At 40.0% G+C, this 16,130-nt stretch overlaps 1 pseudogene; it reads left to right on the top strand.

Annotated features, from left to right (window-relative positions):
- The first annotated feature begins 550 nt into the window (after positions 1 to 550).
- On the top strand, positions 551 to 830 carry LOC121163527 (annotated as a pseudogene).
- Positions 831 to 16,130: the final 15,300 nt, after the last annotated feature.

The raw sequence follows: 16,130 nt of genomic DNA, 5'->3' as shown, positions 1-16,130 counted from the left end.
GAAAGTGAAACTCGAGAATACTTTTACCATATGATTCAGCAACTGTATTCTTGGGTATTTATACAATGGACTTTGGAAGACAGATGTACACACAATGTTACACGCACACAAAGCTGCATGCAGACTTTTGTAGTGGCATCATTTGTTATTGTCAAAACATTAAAGGAGCAAAGAACATCTAATCCTCTGCCTGCAAGATCCAGGATCCCATACGGGCACCAGTTTGATCCCAGCTGCTCCACTTCCAATCCAGCTCTTTGCTTATGATCTGGGAAAGCAGCAGAGAATGGCTCAAGGCCTTGGGTTCCTACACTCACATTGGAGACACCAAAGCTTCTGCAAGTTCCCAGCTTTATATCAGCTCACTTCTGGTCTTGTGGTCATTTCTGAGTGAACCAGTGGGTGGGAGAATTCTTTCTGTTGCTCCTTCTCTTCTTTCAAATAAAAATAAATAAATCTTTAAAAAGGTAACTAACTAAATAAAAGGTGGCACATTAATATAGTGTAATACTGGTGTGTCTCTGATGCTGAGCTCCTGGTTTTGTCTGAGATGGCCGAAGTGGAGGAGACACTAACGTGACTTTACAGGCAAAAGGGGAGTGCAGGGGATCATTGTGATGAACACAGAGGAAATTCCCATCACAAGCACGAGCGATATTCCAGCATCACACAGCATGCCAACATTATGCATGCCTTCATCTTGAAGGCACCAAGCACCACATGTGGAATCAACCTCCAGAATGATCAACCTTTCTTTGAATTTAAGAAAAGTAAAATTGTAGCTGCACAAAGACCATTTTCTGACTGTGATTCTGAATCAAAATGAATGAGGTATCCTCTTATCTCTATGTCATTCTTTAATTTAGTACCACCCTCCAAAAGTGGCAGTGTTAATCACGTCAACCAAGTGGCATGTGGAAATTGCCTTACAGCCCACTCAAACCAATCTTGCTGCCACTCTGCTCATCTCACCCAAGGAAATCTTCTGCTTGCTGGGCACCCCAGAAACTGGAGAGTGCCCTCTTTGGCCACTTCTGGTTTTGGAGCAATTTTTAATTTTTCTGTATAACTGAAGCTGTTCTAACATAAAAAGTGTATTTCAAATAAGTACAGGGTTTTGCCTATGCTATATACAGAATCTCATACACACAAGGAAACAGTGGTTACTTGGATTTTTCTCAAGTAGTAAATGAAGGGGTGATTGCTTCAAACAAGCATGAGCAAAAATTATGGAAATCTTTGAGTGACAAGAAGATAGGTAGACATGAAGCAAGACATGTACACACATGGAGTTGGAAACCACATTTATTGTGTGAAATAAACCAACGCAGCAGGAGAAAGTGAGGCCCATTGCTCGCAGCACCTCCATGCGTGCCGTCTGCAGCTGCTCCTGGGCTCTGGGGCTTTGCAGAACTGCCAAGGCAGCAAAAGAGATCATTTCAACTACTACTGAGCGTTTTGGCAAAATCCGACAGACCAGATTGACAGCCTTTTTAAGTAAGGTTTATCCACTCAAATCCTCATTCTCCTCAGAGAAAAACGTGGGACATATTAGCGCGCTCATAAAAATTACATTCAACATTCAATTCTGACTAGAAAACGTATGCTGAATCTCTGTTTCCCCAATTTTCTGTAACTTTTGGAGAGAAGAAACAGAAATAATGTTTCAAATGATCTGAAGATTAGAATCCCATTTATAGCTCAACTAGATACTGCATAGCGCTGTATAAATGTGTGCTGTATTACCAGTGACCACTTTTTTTCAGTACTACTTTCAGGTCAAACTAGTGTTGAGTTATCGTGCAAGTAACAGCATGATGTCCTTCTGCCAATAGCTCACCTTTATGCATTCTGCTTATAAAATCAGGAATCCCAGTCAGGTGTTTGTGTTGTATTTAAGCAATACTACAAAGTGTTATTAAATACGTATCATGCAATCAAGCAAGGCCAATTCATCCATGAATTCAGTCAGTATAGCAAAGAGATATATCAGCTTTCAAGCTCTTTGTCTAAAATGACTTGGTCAGCCTTCAAATACTGCTTCAATATGAGGCGATCTGTTAACCTTTTGTGCAACACTTGCCATTGCCTGGAAAGGCAGCAAAACCCTGAATACAGCGTGACAGATCTTCTGTGATCTGGTCCTCGCTCTGCCATGATCTTAGTTTGCTTGCATTTTAGACTTCAAAGGCAACATAAGGGAGATTATGAATGCCTCACAAACTTTACCCCCTAAGTAGAATATGATTGTTAATTTCCATAGTGCTAGGTCTTACTGCCAAAGGAACCCCTCCGCTAGTGAATACAGTTTGAATTCTTGAAATTTATCTGAAATGTTTGTCATTTGTATACTCTTAAGAGTACCATCCATATTTTTTTCATATGAAACTTGTTTAAAATAGTTGCTAGTAAGTGGCCGTCATTAGATTATTTGCCACTCTCCTTCTAAATGACAATGTTAACTTGATGCTCAAGGAAGATCTGTACCACACACAAATTCTGGCTTTTTAAGTGCTCGTGATCTTGTTCCAATTCCTGAGTCAGCAGAGCCATGATTTTTTAAAAGATTTTATTTCTTTAACTTGAAAGTCACAGTCACAGAGAGTTGGAAAGACAGACACAAAGAAAGATCTTTCATCTTCTGGTTGACCACCCAAATGGTCACAACAACCAGAGCTGGGCTGATTCAAAGCTGGGAGCCAAATGCTTCTTTAAGGTCTTCACGTGGATGCTTGGGCCCAAGGCCTTGAGCTGTCCTCTGCCGTGTTCCCAGGCATGAACAAGGACTTGTACTGGAAGTGGGGCAGATGGGACTTGAACTGGCACCCATATGGATGTCTGCACAGCAGGCTTGCTATGCCACCACATTGGCTCCTGATGGACTTTTCTAATTTATATTTTTCTGGTCCTGCGGGGAATTTTAAAGCTTTATTACATACTAAAACATAACACATCAAGATTTGCAAATTACAGCTGGAACAAAGGACAAATAAATATGTATATTACTCTCCCATCACGGGATCTGTGTGTATGGCTCTCATAGTTGCTACAATCCTTCGAGAAAGCAAGTCAATGACAGTTTTAATAATCAGTATCCAAATGTTTGAGAGGCGCTAAATTATAAAGCACAAGATCTGTTTTTGCACACGGTTTTGGAAGTTCCCACTCTAGATCAGGTGGTCTCTCCCCTCGGTGTGATATCTGAAGCTGCCAGTGTATAGTAGAACACATACGGAGGAAGTCTGTAGTGCATTGTACCTTCACATCTATATGTGAAGCCTCTATCGCACAGGTACTATATATCTACTTAAATGAAAATCCATAAAACAAAAGCAACAAAAGGAAAAAAATAGAAAATTTACTTCATGAAGTTAAATAACATACTATTGAATGACCAATGCATCTTAATAAATATGTTTGTCAAATTTTTTAGTGGAGCCAGGTGGAAAAGCATTACCTTATGTGACATATGTGACATATGAGAAGCATAATTTCCTAGTGAGTTAATAGTAAATATCTATGGCAGAGCAAAGAACAAAATGATCTCTAAAAGATGCACTAAATGGAAGATTGGACTGCACCTTTTAATTTTGAGTGAACACACACTTTCAAAACTAGATGGCCTAGCAGCTAAAGTCCTCTCCATGAACATGCCAGGATCCCATATGGGTGCCAGTTCTAATCCCAGCAGCCCCACTTCCCAACCAGCTTCCTGCTTGTAGCCTGGGAAAGCAGTGCGGGATGGTCCAAAGCCTTGGGACCCTGCACCCGCGTGGGAGACCTGGAGGAAGTTCCTGGCTTCTGGCTGCAGATCGGCACAGCACCGGCAGTTGTGGTCACTTGGAGACTGAATCATAGGATGGAAGATCTTCCTCTCTGTTTCTCCTCCTGTCTGTATATCTCTGACTTTGCAATAAAAATAAATAAATCTTAAAAAAAATAACTAGATGAAGGAGAAAGACTGTGATCACATTGTTTAATCAATCCTTCTTGGAAAAGGCAGCATGAGCTTACAATATTTCTAATGTCACTATTGCTTTCCTCTTTGGAGGGTAATAAAATTGTTAACTACTTTCTTAATTAAATGGAAATGTATGTTTCAGATAGATTACAAGCAAAAATTTTAGAAACTGATTTATGCTCCAAGATAGGGTATTAGGGTGTGGCCAAAGGACCCATGCTCATAATGGAAGAGACTCGAGCAATTGATTAATTACAAATGAAACATATCATAAATTTTAATTTTATTAATGATATATTACATATTGCTGTCAAAAGAAAGCTCTTGAATTCATAGGGTCCATTCTGTAAAGGGTATGTGTATATAACTGCAAATTTGAAATGAATAATTCAAGGGTATAAACTGTACCAGGTGTCCACTGCTGTAGGGTGGACTCTGTAGGAAGCTGATGGAGATGAAGCATAGTGAGCAAAATTCTCTTATGGAGTTCATTTGGTACCCACACCTCGTGAAAGTGAGAGGCAAGATTGGGCAAAGAGGTCAAGCTTCAAAACCATCCACGTGTGTCTCAGATGATCCAAGGTTAACTTAGAAGATCAATTCGTTCATCAGGTTTACAAGTTAGATGGAAATAAACAATTATGACATTCCCTCCCTTATTATTACTTGAGTGTGAGTCACCTGGAAAAGTGATTTGACCTTGGGTGAGTGGATAATCTTTGGCCAATTGAGACAATTCCTAGAGAGGCAGATGCAAGGCCATCAACTGACAACACACCCGATAGATGCGGGAACCAGTCTTGCTTTGAAGAGGGAACCTGTGTCTCACGTCACTCTGCCCACCAGAGACCAGAGGCAGACACTAGGAATAAAGAGAAACTCTCCAAAGAGATGCCAGCACTTTGGGTCAGATGCAACATCCACGGCAGGAGTCTCTTACTCAATGACTTTCCTCTTTAGAAACAACTTGCCGTCATGGAAAACCTTATCGGGATGGGGGTTTGAAACTCTTAGTTTACTATGCAGGAAGAGCAGAAGGTATAAATATCAGGTGCAGCCTATTTGTCAACTGTCTTTTAAGTGCGAAGTACATGGAAGAATTACAATCCTTGCATAGTGATTTACAATTGGGAACCAGCATAAATTAACTCGAAAATAAGAACATTTTAATGGTTCTTAAGTTACAGAAAGATGTAAGAAGTTCCAGTATACTATTGCATAATAGAGTACCTAAAGACAATGATAATATTTTTCTTGACAACAGCAGCAATGCTAGAAGAAAGAATCTGAATGCTTTCACCATCAAGAGGTGTTGAATGTTTGGAGAGATAAGGATGTTTACCTTGATTGGACATTGACGCAACGCATACATGTGACTAGATAGCTTTTGAGTCAAAGGCAACCCCAACCCTCATAACTTTGGTTTTATTGTTATTTTTGGTCCAAGTAGTTTATCTTTGTGTCTTGATAGCCAAGTAGGACACCAATAAGGCGCCAATGACCAAAAAAAAGCAAAAGAGCCCTTCCCAATAAAATTGCATTTAGATTGTATTAAATGGGAAAACGCTCTGACTCCTTTTGACCTTTAGAAATATCTCGAGCAGGTTGCTGAATTTACAAACTACGGCCCACCTTTCCCTTTGCAAATAAGAGAAGTTATGTAAATGTTAAGTGGAAATCATTCCTGTAAATTATGTACTTCGCAAAAAAAAAATGTATATGCAAAATAAAATCACCTCTTGGAGTTCTAACGGGAGAGTTCAAAGTATAGCAGTGAATCAATTTTCTTTGTGTTTGCAATTTTGATCTTTGTGAGCATCAAGATAGCACTTCTTGACATTTGATTGAAATTTCCAGTTTTAAAAAGCCACTTCTACTCCAGGAATTTAAATAATTCTTGGTTGGTTGTTACCTTCAGCTAGTACCAGAGAGAAAATTAAAACCCCATAGACTGAGAAGAGCACTAATACACAGAGTGATTGAGATTCTGAAAAGTATTTTCTAGTTCAGACACATTTTGAATTCTTTAGAAAATACAGACCAGTACATTTCCATATTTTGTCATTATTTATTAAGGCATCTGGGGAGGACTTCGTTTAAAAAAAAAAAAACAGCTTCTGCTTCCCTCAGCATTGCTAATGTCAGTTGCAACTCTTCTTTGTAAAGCATTAGTCATGATTATGTATAGCAAAACTCATATAAATATCCACTTATAAACTGTAAAAATGTGACTTTTTAAGAAGTAGATGTATACCAAGTTAAATCTACTTTTTTCTTCTTGCATATAGAAGTGGGTGCAGAATAGTCAAAGTTCTTAAAATATACATTTATAACTCCAGAAGTTTTATAAAAGATGAACATCTGTACTTGAGATGGGTAGTGGAAATAACGAAACAAAAGGATGAGAAAAGCAGTCTTTGGCTCGGGGTCTCTCTTGGGATAGATTCTTTAATGAAAAAGCTTACTTTTTTCTATAACATTATTGTATCAAGCCCCTCCTGTTATTAGTCTAGTCACATGCCCCCCCTTTTTGAAAAATATATAAATTAGATTTAAGCAGATGTTCAAGAAATATTAACTAATGAGAAAGCAAGTGTGTCAATTCAGTGTTGAATGGCTAATGATGAAAACAAAATTGTGGTGGAAATCTGATGTTATGCAGAAAGGATCATTAAAATGTACCTGGTGGCATTAACAGTGCCTGTTACCATGCACAGAGGATTATTGTCTGCGTGGACTAGGCTGGGCTGGATGCCAAGGGCCCAGGGGCGGAGGAGGTGTGCTGTGGCATGGATGGTGAGCCTCATCACTCGCTCTCACACTTCACACGTCATCTGTGTCTGCAGAGTCGGCAGTTCTGAGACACAAAAGCTCCAGACTTACTTCTGTGCTGATCTTAGCAGTAAAAATTCTTACTTATTTATAAGTATGCCTTGCACTTCTATTTTCATCTGAGGATCCCAAATAGCTTTCTGGGCAAAGAGGTAAGATTAATCTCACTTTGCATGATTGGGTTAAGGCCTCAGCAGAAGCCATCGTATTTCCCTGCACATTTCCAAGTTAAATTTTTTTCTGCACAATAAGATACATACTGGGGAGAATTTCCTTTTTATGAGAAAGCTGAGACTAAACACCCAGAATCCCTTCCCTTCATTTTTCCTGTTCAAGGTTGCATTGATTCAATAGGACAACCATAAATTCCAGAGAATGACATTCCTGGACTCCTGTGTGAAAACACACTTTTTTTCTTTTCATTTATTCTCTACTTTGGATGTTTCAGAAAATAAAATTTCTAGGCTGCTTCAATGTAACATAGACTAAAATGACAAAATTGGGTGGTACATGCTCTTCCCCCCCACCAAAGGAGATTTGTTTCAACCAACTGGAAAGCTGCAATCCGTATGTGCTCTCTTAAGAGGATTGTTTCCGTGCCATTAAGGCAATCTGCAAGCACGCCCATGTGTTTGGAGATGTGCTTCAGAAGGTGGGACTTGTCTTCCTCACTTCAGTAGAAGCACCTCGTATGCTATTGTTCTGTAATTCATTAATCTTGAAAAGAGACTCGTAAAAAAGAGAAAATATGGAAACATAGTCTTACCCACTTTCCTGTAGCCCTTGACCCTTTGAGCCCTAATCAATTATGTGAAGATCATCAAAAAAAAAAAAAAAAAAAACCAAAGACTGTAAGGCCTTTAAAAAAAGAACGATAAATAAATAAGCATATACATACATAAATAAATATATATCAGCCATGAAAACAGGAAAAAAACTACCTATTGAAGTATAATGAATAAAACACACTGAGACCATCATATGCTATTGTTCTACTGTAATTCATTGGTCGTATTTTGTGAAAACGTGTATCACTTGAAATCGAGATGTCAATTCTAGACACTGAGGGCTTTTTAGTCCTCTGTAGTGATTCACATTTTTTGACTAGAAGGCTGAAGGAATCGTGACAACAGAGATGTTTATCACCTCTAAATGAAGGGCTTGAACGACACGAGCTCTGTGACACGACAGCACAGCTGAGTTCCACCTAAAAAGCACTGCTGTGAAATCATCACTTATTTTCAGACTCTGAGACGGTGTGCTTCGTTCTCATTTTGTTTTATTTTATTTGTTGACTAGCAGTAGTGCTGGTCCTGCAGCGGAAATTAAAGCTGGCTGTACAGTAGAATACCAGAACTGCAAATTGTCTTGCTTGGAGGAGCTCATCTTCACCAACGTTGCATTAATCATGACAAGATAAGGGAGCTTGGTTAAAGCATGTAAGTACTATTTGACCTTGGCCTTTGAACTCTTTCAGGATGAATTGTCAACTCCTTAGGATGAATTGTCAGCCAGAGTTTAGATGCTGAGTTCTGAATTATGGGATGGGAACAAGGGCAAACCTGAAAGCCAACAAGAATAAAATGTTCTGTTAGAACATGCTAGACCTAAGTCTATAGGCAAGTACCTGGGTTCCAAAAGCGTCTCTGAAAGATGGTTGCTGGGCTCAGCAAGGAGTGACATGGGACAGCTGTATCCCATATCAGTGTGTTGGTCCCAAGTCTGACTGCTCCTCTACTGATCCAGGTTCCTGGTAGTGCACCCTCATGGAAGATCATGGGTGTAGTTCCAGGGTTCCGACTGGCCTGGCGTGTTCTGGTTGTTACAGACATCTAGGGAGTGAGCGGATAGATGGAAGACACTTCTCTCTGTGTCTCTCTGCCTTGCAAAAATAAATAAATAAAGACAAGTGGAAAACTTCTTTTTGAGTATATTGCAGTGATTAAAGGACAGAGGAAGAGGTAGAAGAAGAAAAGACAAATATGTCAATGACACCAAGTAGCGGGTATTAGGAAGAGCAAATCAAACCTATAATATGAAGACTGTAGTTAGGGGGCTGATGTAGTGGCTCATCAGGCTAACCCCCCACCTTCAAGTGCCAGCATTCCACATGTCCAGGCAGCTCTGCTTACAATCCAACTCCCTGCATATGGCCTGGGAAAGCAGTAAAGGATGGCCCAAAACCTTGGGACCTTGCACCACTTGGGAGACTTGGAGGAGGCTCCTGGCTCCTAGCTTCAGATCAGCTCAGCTCTGGCCATTAAGACCTCTTGGGGAGTAAACCAGCAGATGTAAGATTTTTCTGTCTCTCTTCTTTGTAAATCTGTCTTTCCAATAAAAATAAGTAAGTCTTAAAAGCAAAATCTTCTCAAAAATAATAAATAAAATATTAAGTTGAAAAAACATTAAACTGGGCCCGGCGCGGTGGCGCAAGTGGTTAAAGGTCCTCGCCTTGCACGCCCGGGATCCCATATGGGCGCCGGTTCTAATCCCGGCAGCCCCGCTTCCCTTCCAGCTCCCTGCCTGTGGCCTGGGAAAGCAGTCGAGGACGGCCCAAAGCTTTGGGAACCTGCACCCGTGTGGGAGACCCGGAAGAGGCTCCTGGCTTCGGATCGGCATAGTATCGACCCGTTGCGGCTCACTTGGGGAGTGAATCATCGGACGGAAGACCTTCCTCTCTGTCTCTCCTCTCTGTATATCCGCCTTTCCAATGAAAAAATAATAATAAAAATAAATCTTTAAAAAAAAAGAAAAAACATTAAACTGTGGGAAGTGGAATGAAAAGATGTTTATTTTGATTAAAAACTCTTGAAATGCATGCATAACTTCTCCATAATATGTCTTATCCTGGAAGCTTTTGAAGACCACTTGTGTGTCTAATCTGCTTCACTCTGGTAACAGTTTGCTATCTCTATGAATATCATCACAGCATGTGATAAACTTCAGATACACACAAGAAAATTTGTTGAAAATTTTTTAAAAATGCAAAAGCAAAGATTTCTGAATGCTCAAAATATAACAAACTAGATTTTTTTTTTTGAATTATAACAAACTAGATTTTGCCGTAGAACCTTCTAGAAGCAGTTTCTTCTCTGAGTTTCGAGAGACTAAGAGCAAGTTGGGGTAAGTCAGAGTCTTTTCTAAGAATGATATGTAACTGGTGTTACTCTAAGAAGTTGTTGAGAAAATGAAGACACTTGGTTGTCTTATTAGCCAGAAGAGACTGAGTGTTCTAGCAGTAGAACCTCATAGTGTTTCAGTATATTAAAGCTTTTTTTAAGATTTACAAAATCAGATATACAGAGAGGAGGAGACACACAAAGATCTTCGCTTCGATGATTCACTTCCCAAATGACCGAAATGGCCAATGTTGTACCAATCTGAAACCAAGAGCCAGGAACTTCCCCCAGGTCTCCCACGCCGGTGCAGGGACCCAAGACTTTGGGTCATCCACTACTGCTTTCCCAGGCCATAATCAGGGAGCAGGGTGGGAAGCGGGGCTGCCAGGAAACCGGCACCCATATGAGATCCCGGTACAGTCAAGGTGAGGACTTTAGTCGCTAGGACACTGCACCGGATCCTAAAACTTAAGATTTTGTTTCACATAGTTTAAGTGCAAAAAACATATATCTTTATCTATTTAGAGCTTAAATTTGTTTTTACCATTTTTTAAAAGGAGTTTATATATTTATTTATTTGAAAGAATTACAAAGAGAGAGAAAAAGAAAAAGAGAGAGAGTGGGAGAGACTCTTCTATCTTTCTTCTATGTGTTGATTTAATTCTCAGATGGTCACAGCGGCCAGGGCTGAATCCAGGAACCAGGAACTTCATCTGGGTTTCCTGCTTGGGTAGCAAGGGGTTCAAGCATGTGAGCCATCTTCTGCTGCTTGTCCCACGCTATCAACAGGGAGATAAGTAGTGGAGCAGCCAGGACACAAATCGGTGTCCATACAGGATGCTTGTGGCTTTACCTGGTATACCACAATGCTAGTACCAACAAATGTTTTGAACCATTTATAGAATTGAACAGAAAAATCCCTGAATTTGGAGCCAGAAGACCTAGTTACAGTTGATTGCAACTGATTGCATTGTAACTTGTCATAATTCATAGAAATTCATTCATAGAAACTCACTGAGTCACCCACCACATTGGGAATCTCATACAATATGCATGAAAGTATTGCCATGTCCAAGTGCTACAAACTTAAACAAGAGGAGTTCATTTTCTCTTTAGAACTTTAGAGTCTGGAAGCCTGGATTCCTAGTGTTAACAGTGTGGTCTCCTTCTGTGGCTTCTCAATGGTTTTGCCTGCTGCATCTTCCTCCTCAGGCCTGCCTTGAAAAGACAATTATTTTCTTCCTCATGATCATATTGCCATAATTACCTCTGTAAGTACCTTATCTCCAAATTCATTCACAGTTGAAGGTGTTAGGTGTTGGGACTTGCATATCTAACTTTGGAGAGGGGCTGTGAAAATTAAGATGCCCAAGATATTAATGAATTTTCAAAGAGATTTTAATATTAAATCCCATGGCAGATTTGAAGTCCAAAGACTTTAGGTTCCAGAATTAAATGATCTTGCCCTGGGGACTTACAAGTTCAGTTTTCAAAGTTCTTGTTAAATGGGAAGCCAAAGAATTAGCTTTGTTCTATTACACTGTTACCCTGTAGACTTCCAGCATCTCGGTGGAGTGAGATTGCTTCTACAGAAACAGCGTGGGCTTCCTCCAACGTAAATGTGTGCCGTTTCATCAAAGTCGCAGACATTATAACATCAAGGTGTTCAAATGTCTCTTCTTGAAAATAGGGTCCAACGAGATAGTAGGAGAAGTGGTTTTCATCTGGTCTGACTCCGAACGTACTTAGCAAATACGCACGATTGGAGTCCTTAGTGCAGGAATAATTCCTGAGTAGTATCAAACTGTGGCAGAAATTCATCCAGCTTCAGCTTGACCAGGAAGCCAGTCAATACCAGTTTTGCAGAATCTGCACAATCCATGAAGCAAATAAACTTGGGGAAATCTCCCAAATACAGCGCTTAAACTTGGCATTAGGAATACAGCATCTGCACCGTCCGTCTCAGCAGCCTGGCCGTGGGCTCGTATCTACACGCTGTTGTTGAGTGCCTCAACAGAAGCTGCCACTTGTCTTCAGACGAGGTCACCACAAGCATAGTCCACTGTCAAATATCAAAGTTTAAACCTATCACCAGGCAATTTGAACTCTACACTCATGCGCTATAGTTGAAGCTCCAGAACCAACCATTTAGCCACATTAAGGCCTCACCAAGTGCCTGCTTTAACCTGCAAAATTCTCTTTAAAACTTCTCAACATTTATCTAGCAACTTTATTGCCTAATTTATATGTACCTTTAATTTCAAACTTATGAAAACTTGCAAGAAAAGTATAGCACTCCTTTGTATGTATTTGTATATATATATTATATGGGATATATATTAAATAGGATGTATATATGTATTAACTGACATTGATCTGTGTATATATTTTTTTAAAGATTTTTTTATTATTTTTTTATTGGAAAGGCGGATATACAGAGAGGAGAGACAGAGAGGAAGATCTTCCGTCCGATGATTCACTCCCCAAGTGAGCGCAACAGCCGATGCTATGCCGATCCGAAGCCAGGAGCCTCTTCCGGGTCTCCCACGCGGGTGCAGGCTCCCAAAGCCCCTGGCCGTCCTCCACTGCTTTCCCGGGCCACAGGCAGGGAGCTGGAAGGGAAGCGGGGCTGCCGGGATAGAACCGGCGCCCATATGGGATCCTGGGCGTGCAAGGCGAGGACCTTAACCACTGTGCCACCGCGCCGGGCCCAATCTGTGTATATTAAACAAAATATGATTGATATACGTATTGTTCTTACATGTATGTATTATCACATATATGCACATAGAAACACATGCTTATGTGCTTGGCTGTTTTAATTTTGCTCTAGTTTAGAGCTCTATAATAAAGAAACTTAACACTCACAAAATTCCGTTATCCAGTTCTAATCGATATTCAAATATCATCTGAACAATCATGTCCACCTTTGCTTTTATTCTCCTGCTTCAGAATCAGATGCAAGAACATAAACGTCTCTCTGATGTCCCTTATATTTTTATCTTTTTACTTTGATCAGTTGGAACACTACAAACTAAGTGTTTGGTAAAATGTCTTTAAATTTGGATTTGTCAGATTGTTCTGACAAATCTTATGATAAGATTGAGGTGATGCATTTTTTTTTTCAAGGATAGCCCTAAAATTATGTTGTGTGCTTCCTGATACTGAAGGCTAGTTTCTCCTAATATTGATGTTAAAGCTTGGCTAAAATGGCAGTCATTTCTACATTGAAAATCAATATTCTCCTTTTCTAATCAGCAAACAGTTTGTGGGAGAGGTATTTTGTGACCTATAACTATCATATCAGTTATGGAATTTTCACCCATTAATTCTTGTGCCCATTAAAGCTTTTCTAACTCTGCTTTCTGTTTTAATATTTCATGTGCGATTATGGGGAAGAATTTTCCTTCCCCACATTTATTTTATTTACTTGGATTTGCAAATATTAATCCTATTGCATGGGTTATAGTTCATTTTGATCATGTTTTATCTTAATGCTCAGATTTTCCCAGATTTCACCAACGGGAGATCCTTCAGACTTCTGAGTCCTTTCGTTAGGAGTTTCTGAACACTTGTTTACATCTGCTATGATAAGATATTCCAGATTTGTGTGGAAGAAGAATTCCAGGATCCAGACGTCACTGGAGGTCAGCTTGGCAGCCGGTCTGCCACCTGCGTCTAAGGCATTGCGGCCGTATCAAGCAAAGAGCAGCCATCCTCCCCTGGCCTCTGATGTTGCTGTTGTTCCTACCACAAACAGTGTTTATGTATTCCTGGATAACTCAGTTTCTAAATTAACATTCATTCCTGGAATACAGTAACTTTCCAGCTTGCGTTAGTATAAATGTATTGTTGCTGTTTTAGCTCTAATAAGTTAAAATACACAACTAATTTTCTGATATTATTAAGACTTTCATCCTTGGAAAATACATTAATTGGCCATAGAGTATTAGCTTTTTAAAGTAAGATTTTAAAGTTGTTTGTCTGAAAAATCAAAATTACAGAAAGAGAGAAAGAGGGACAGAGAACAAGATCTTCCATCTGCTAGTTCACTGCCCAAATGACTGCATTGGCCAGAGCTGCGCCAGGCTGAGGCCAAGAGCTTCCCCCAGATCTATCGCATGGTTACAGGGTCCCAAGGTCCCGGGCCATCCTCCTCCACTTTTTCAGCGTATTATCAGAGAACTGTATCAGAAGTGGAACAGCTGTAACTTGAACCATCACCCATACAGAATGCTGGCACTGAAGGCAGAAGATTAGCCAAGCATGCCACCATGACAACCCAATAAAGTTCTATTGGTTTATATATGTTGACATTTTACTTCTATTTTTCAGCTATATGTAATATAAATGATTATTTATAGCTTTTCTTAGATTCTATCATGATATTGGTGGGGGGGCATCATTGTGGCACAGTGGTTAAGTCTGCCTGTAATGCCTGTGTTCCATATGAGCTCTGGCTCAAGTTCCAGCTGCTTTACTTCTGACTTAGCTCCCTGCTACTATGCCTGGGAGAGCAGCAGAGTATGGCTGCAGGTGCTTGAGGCCCTGTCACCCACACAAGAGACCAGAAGGGAACTTTCGGCCCTGGACTTTGCAGTCAGTTGGAGAATAAACCAGCAGATGAAAGAGCTCTCTCTCTCTCTTTAATAAATAGATAAGTAAATAAATATTTTTGGCAGAAAGAATTTTCATTTTAATCTTAGCCTGGCTGTATGTAAAAAAACAGTAAGCTTTCTATCATTTTCTGGGGTTGAAAACACTTTTAAATGCAATGGAATCATCCTTAAAAAAAAAAAAAAAGAAGCTTAGATGAAATTCAGTTACAGGCCTATCTGGTTCCAGCACCTTCTTAATGGAAGTTCTTTAATCACCCTTTCCATCTCTTTTATGGTAATTGGTTTAATCAAGTCTTTTATGTCTTAATTTGAGTATTTTATTTTTTATCAGGAAATCTTCTATTTCAAATTGGTTTCCCTGGAGTTGCATGATATTGCTTTTTATTTCTTATCTTCAGGAGTTACATCTTTCTTGTTTTTACATTCATGCCTGTAAGAATCATATTATTTGCCTAAATTCTTTTGGGAATAAAGTAGGGGATAAACCACACACACATGTATAAGTGCATTAAGTAGTCAGCTACAGTACCCTGGTCCATGCACCCAGTGTCTGGCTCAGTGCTTAGAACAGGGCAGGGACTGCTCACTGCTGAACAAATACCCATTTCATGTTTTCTGTGTTAGTCTGCCCAGACCACTGTAGCAAAATACCATGGACAGAGTGTTCTCACCATCCTGGAGATTGAGAAGTCTAAGTTCAAGGTGCTGGCTGTTCTGTTCCCTAATTGAGAATGCTTTTCTTGATTTGCAGCCTTCTGGTGGTGTCCTCACATGGGAGATACAACAGGACAGATGGAGAGGTATGTGTCATCTCTTCTCATAAGGGCACAAACCCCATCATGAGGGCATGACTCTCATGACATCATCTAAACCAAATCACCCCAAAGGTCTCACATTGAGGGTTAGGACTTCCACACACAGATTGTGGAGTGCCACGGTTCAATCCATAGCATCCGTGTGACTGCAAAAGCCTCATGTTGAGGATTTTATTATTTCCCCTTTAACTACAGTACCTTTAGCTACAACCCATGATACTTACATATGGGACCCTATCCAGAAATAGAGTATTTTTAGCCATAGTTAAGATGAGGTCGTAGTAAGAGTAGATCCTAAGCCAATAATGTATGTCCTATAAGAAGGAAAATTGTGCTAGTGCTGTGGCAAAGTAAGCTAAGCCTCCACCTGTGGCCCTCATCAGGTTCATCATCATTTTCTTCTGGGTTATTTCTCATGTTTCCCCTTAGCTCACTCTACCCTGGCACATAGCCATCCTGATATTCTTAAAAAAAAATTATTTATTATTTACATGAAAGGCAAAGTTGCAGAAAGAAAGAAAGAGAGAGAGAGAGTGAGGGGGAAGCGAGAATCATGTGTCTGCTGGTTCACTCCCCAAAGAATCACAAACGACCAGAGCTGTAACTCCATCCAATTCTCCCATGTGACTGGCACTGGTCCAAGTAGTATGATCATCTTTTGATGCTCCCCTGGGTATATTATTAGGGAGCAACTGGAACAACCTGAACTTGAACCATGTTCATATGGGGTGCTAGGGTCAGAGGTGGCAACTGAATAAGCTGTACCACACTCTGGCCCTGATGT

The sequence above is a fragment of the Ochotona curzoniae genome, unplaced genomic scaffold (assembly GCF_017591425.1).
Source record: "Ochotona curzoniae isolate NIBS_2020 unplaced genomic scaffold, NIBS_Ocur_1.0 contig_64, whole genome shotgun sequence".
Taxonomy (NCBI): Eukaryota; Metazoa; Chordata; class Mammalia; order Lagomorpha; family Ochotonidae; genus Ochotona; species Ochotona curzoniae.
The sequence above is the reverse complement of the archived record's forward strand: the minus strand, read 5'-3'. Positions and strand labels throughout refer to the sequence as shown.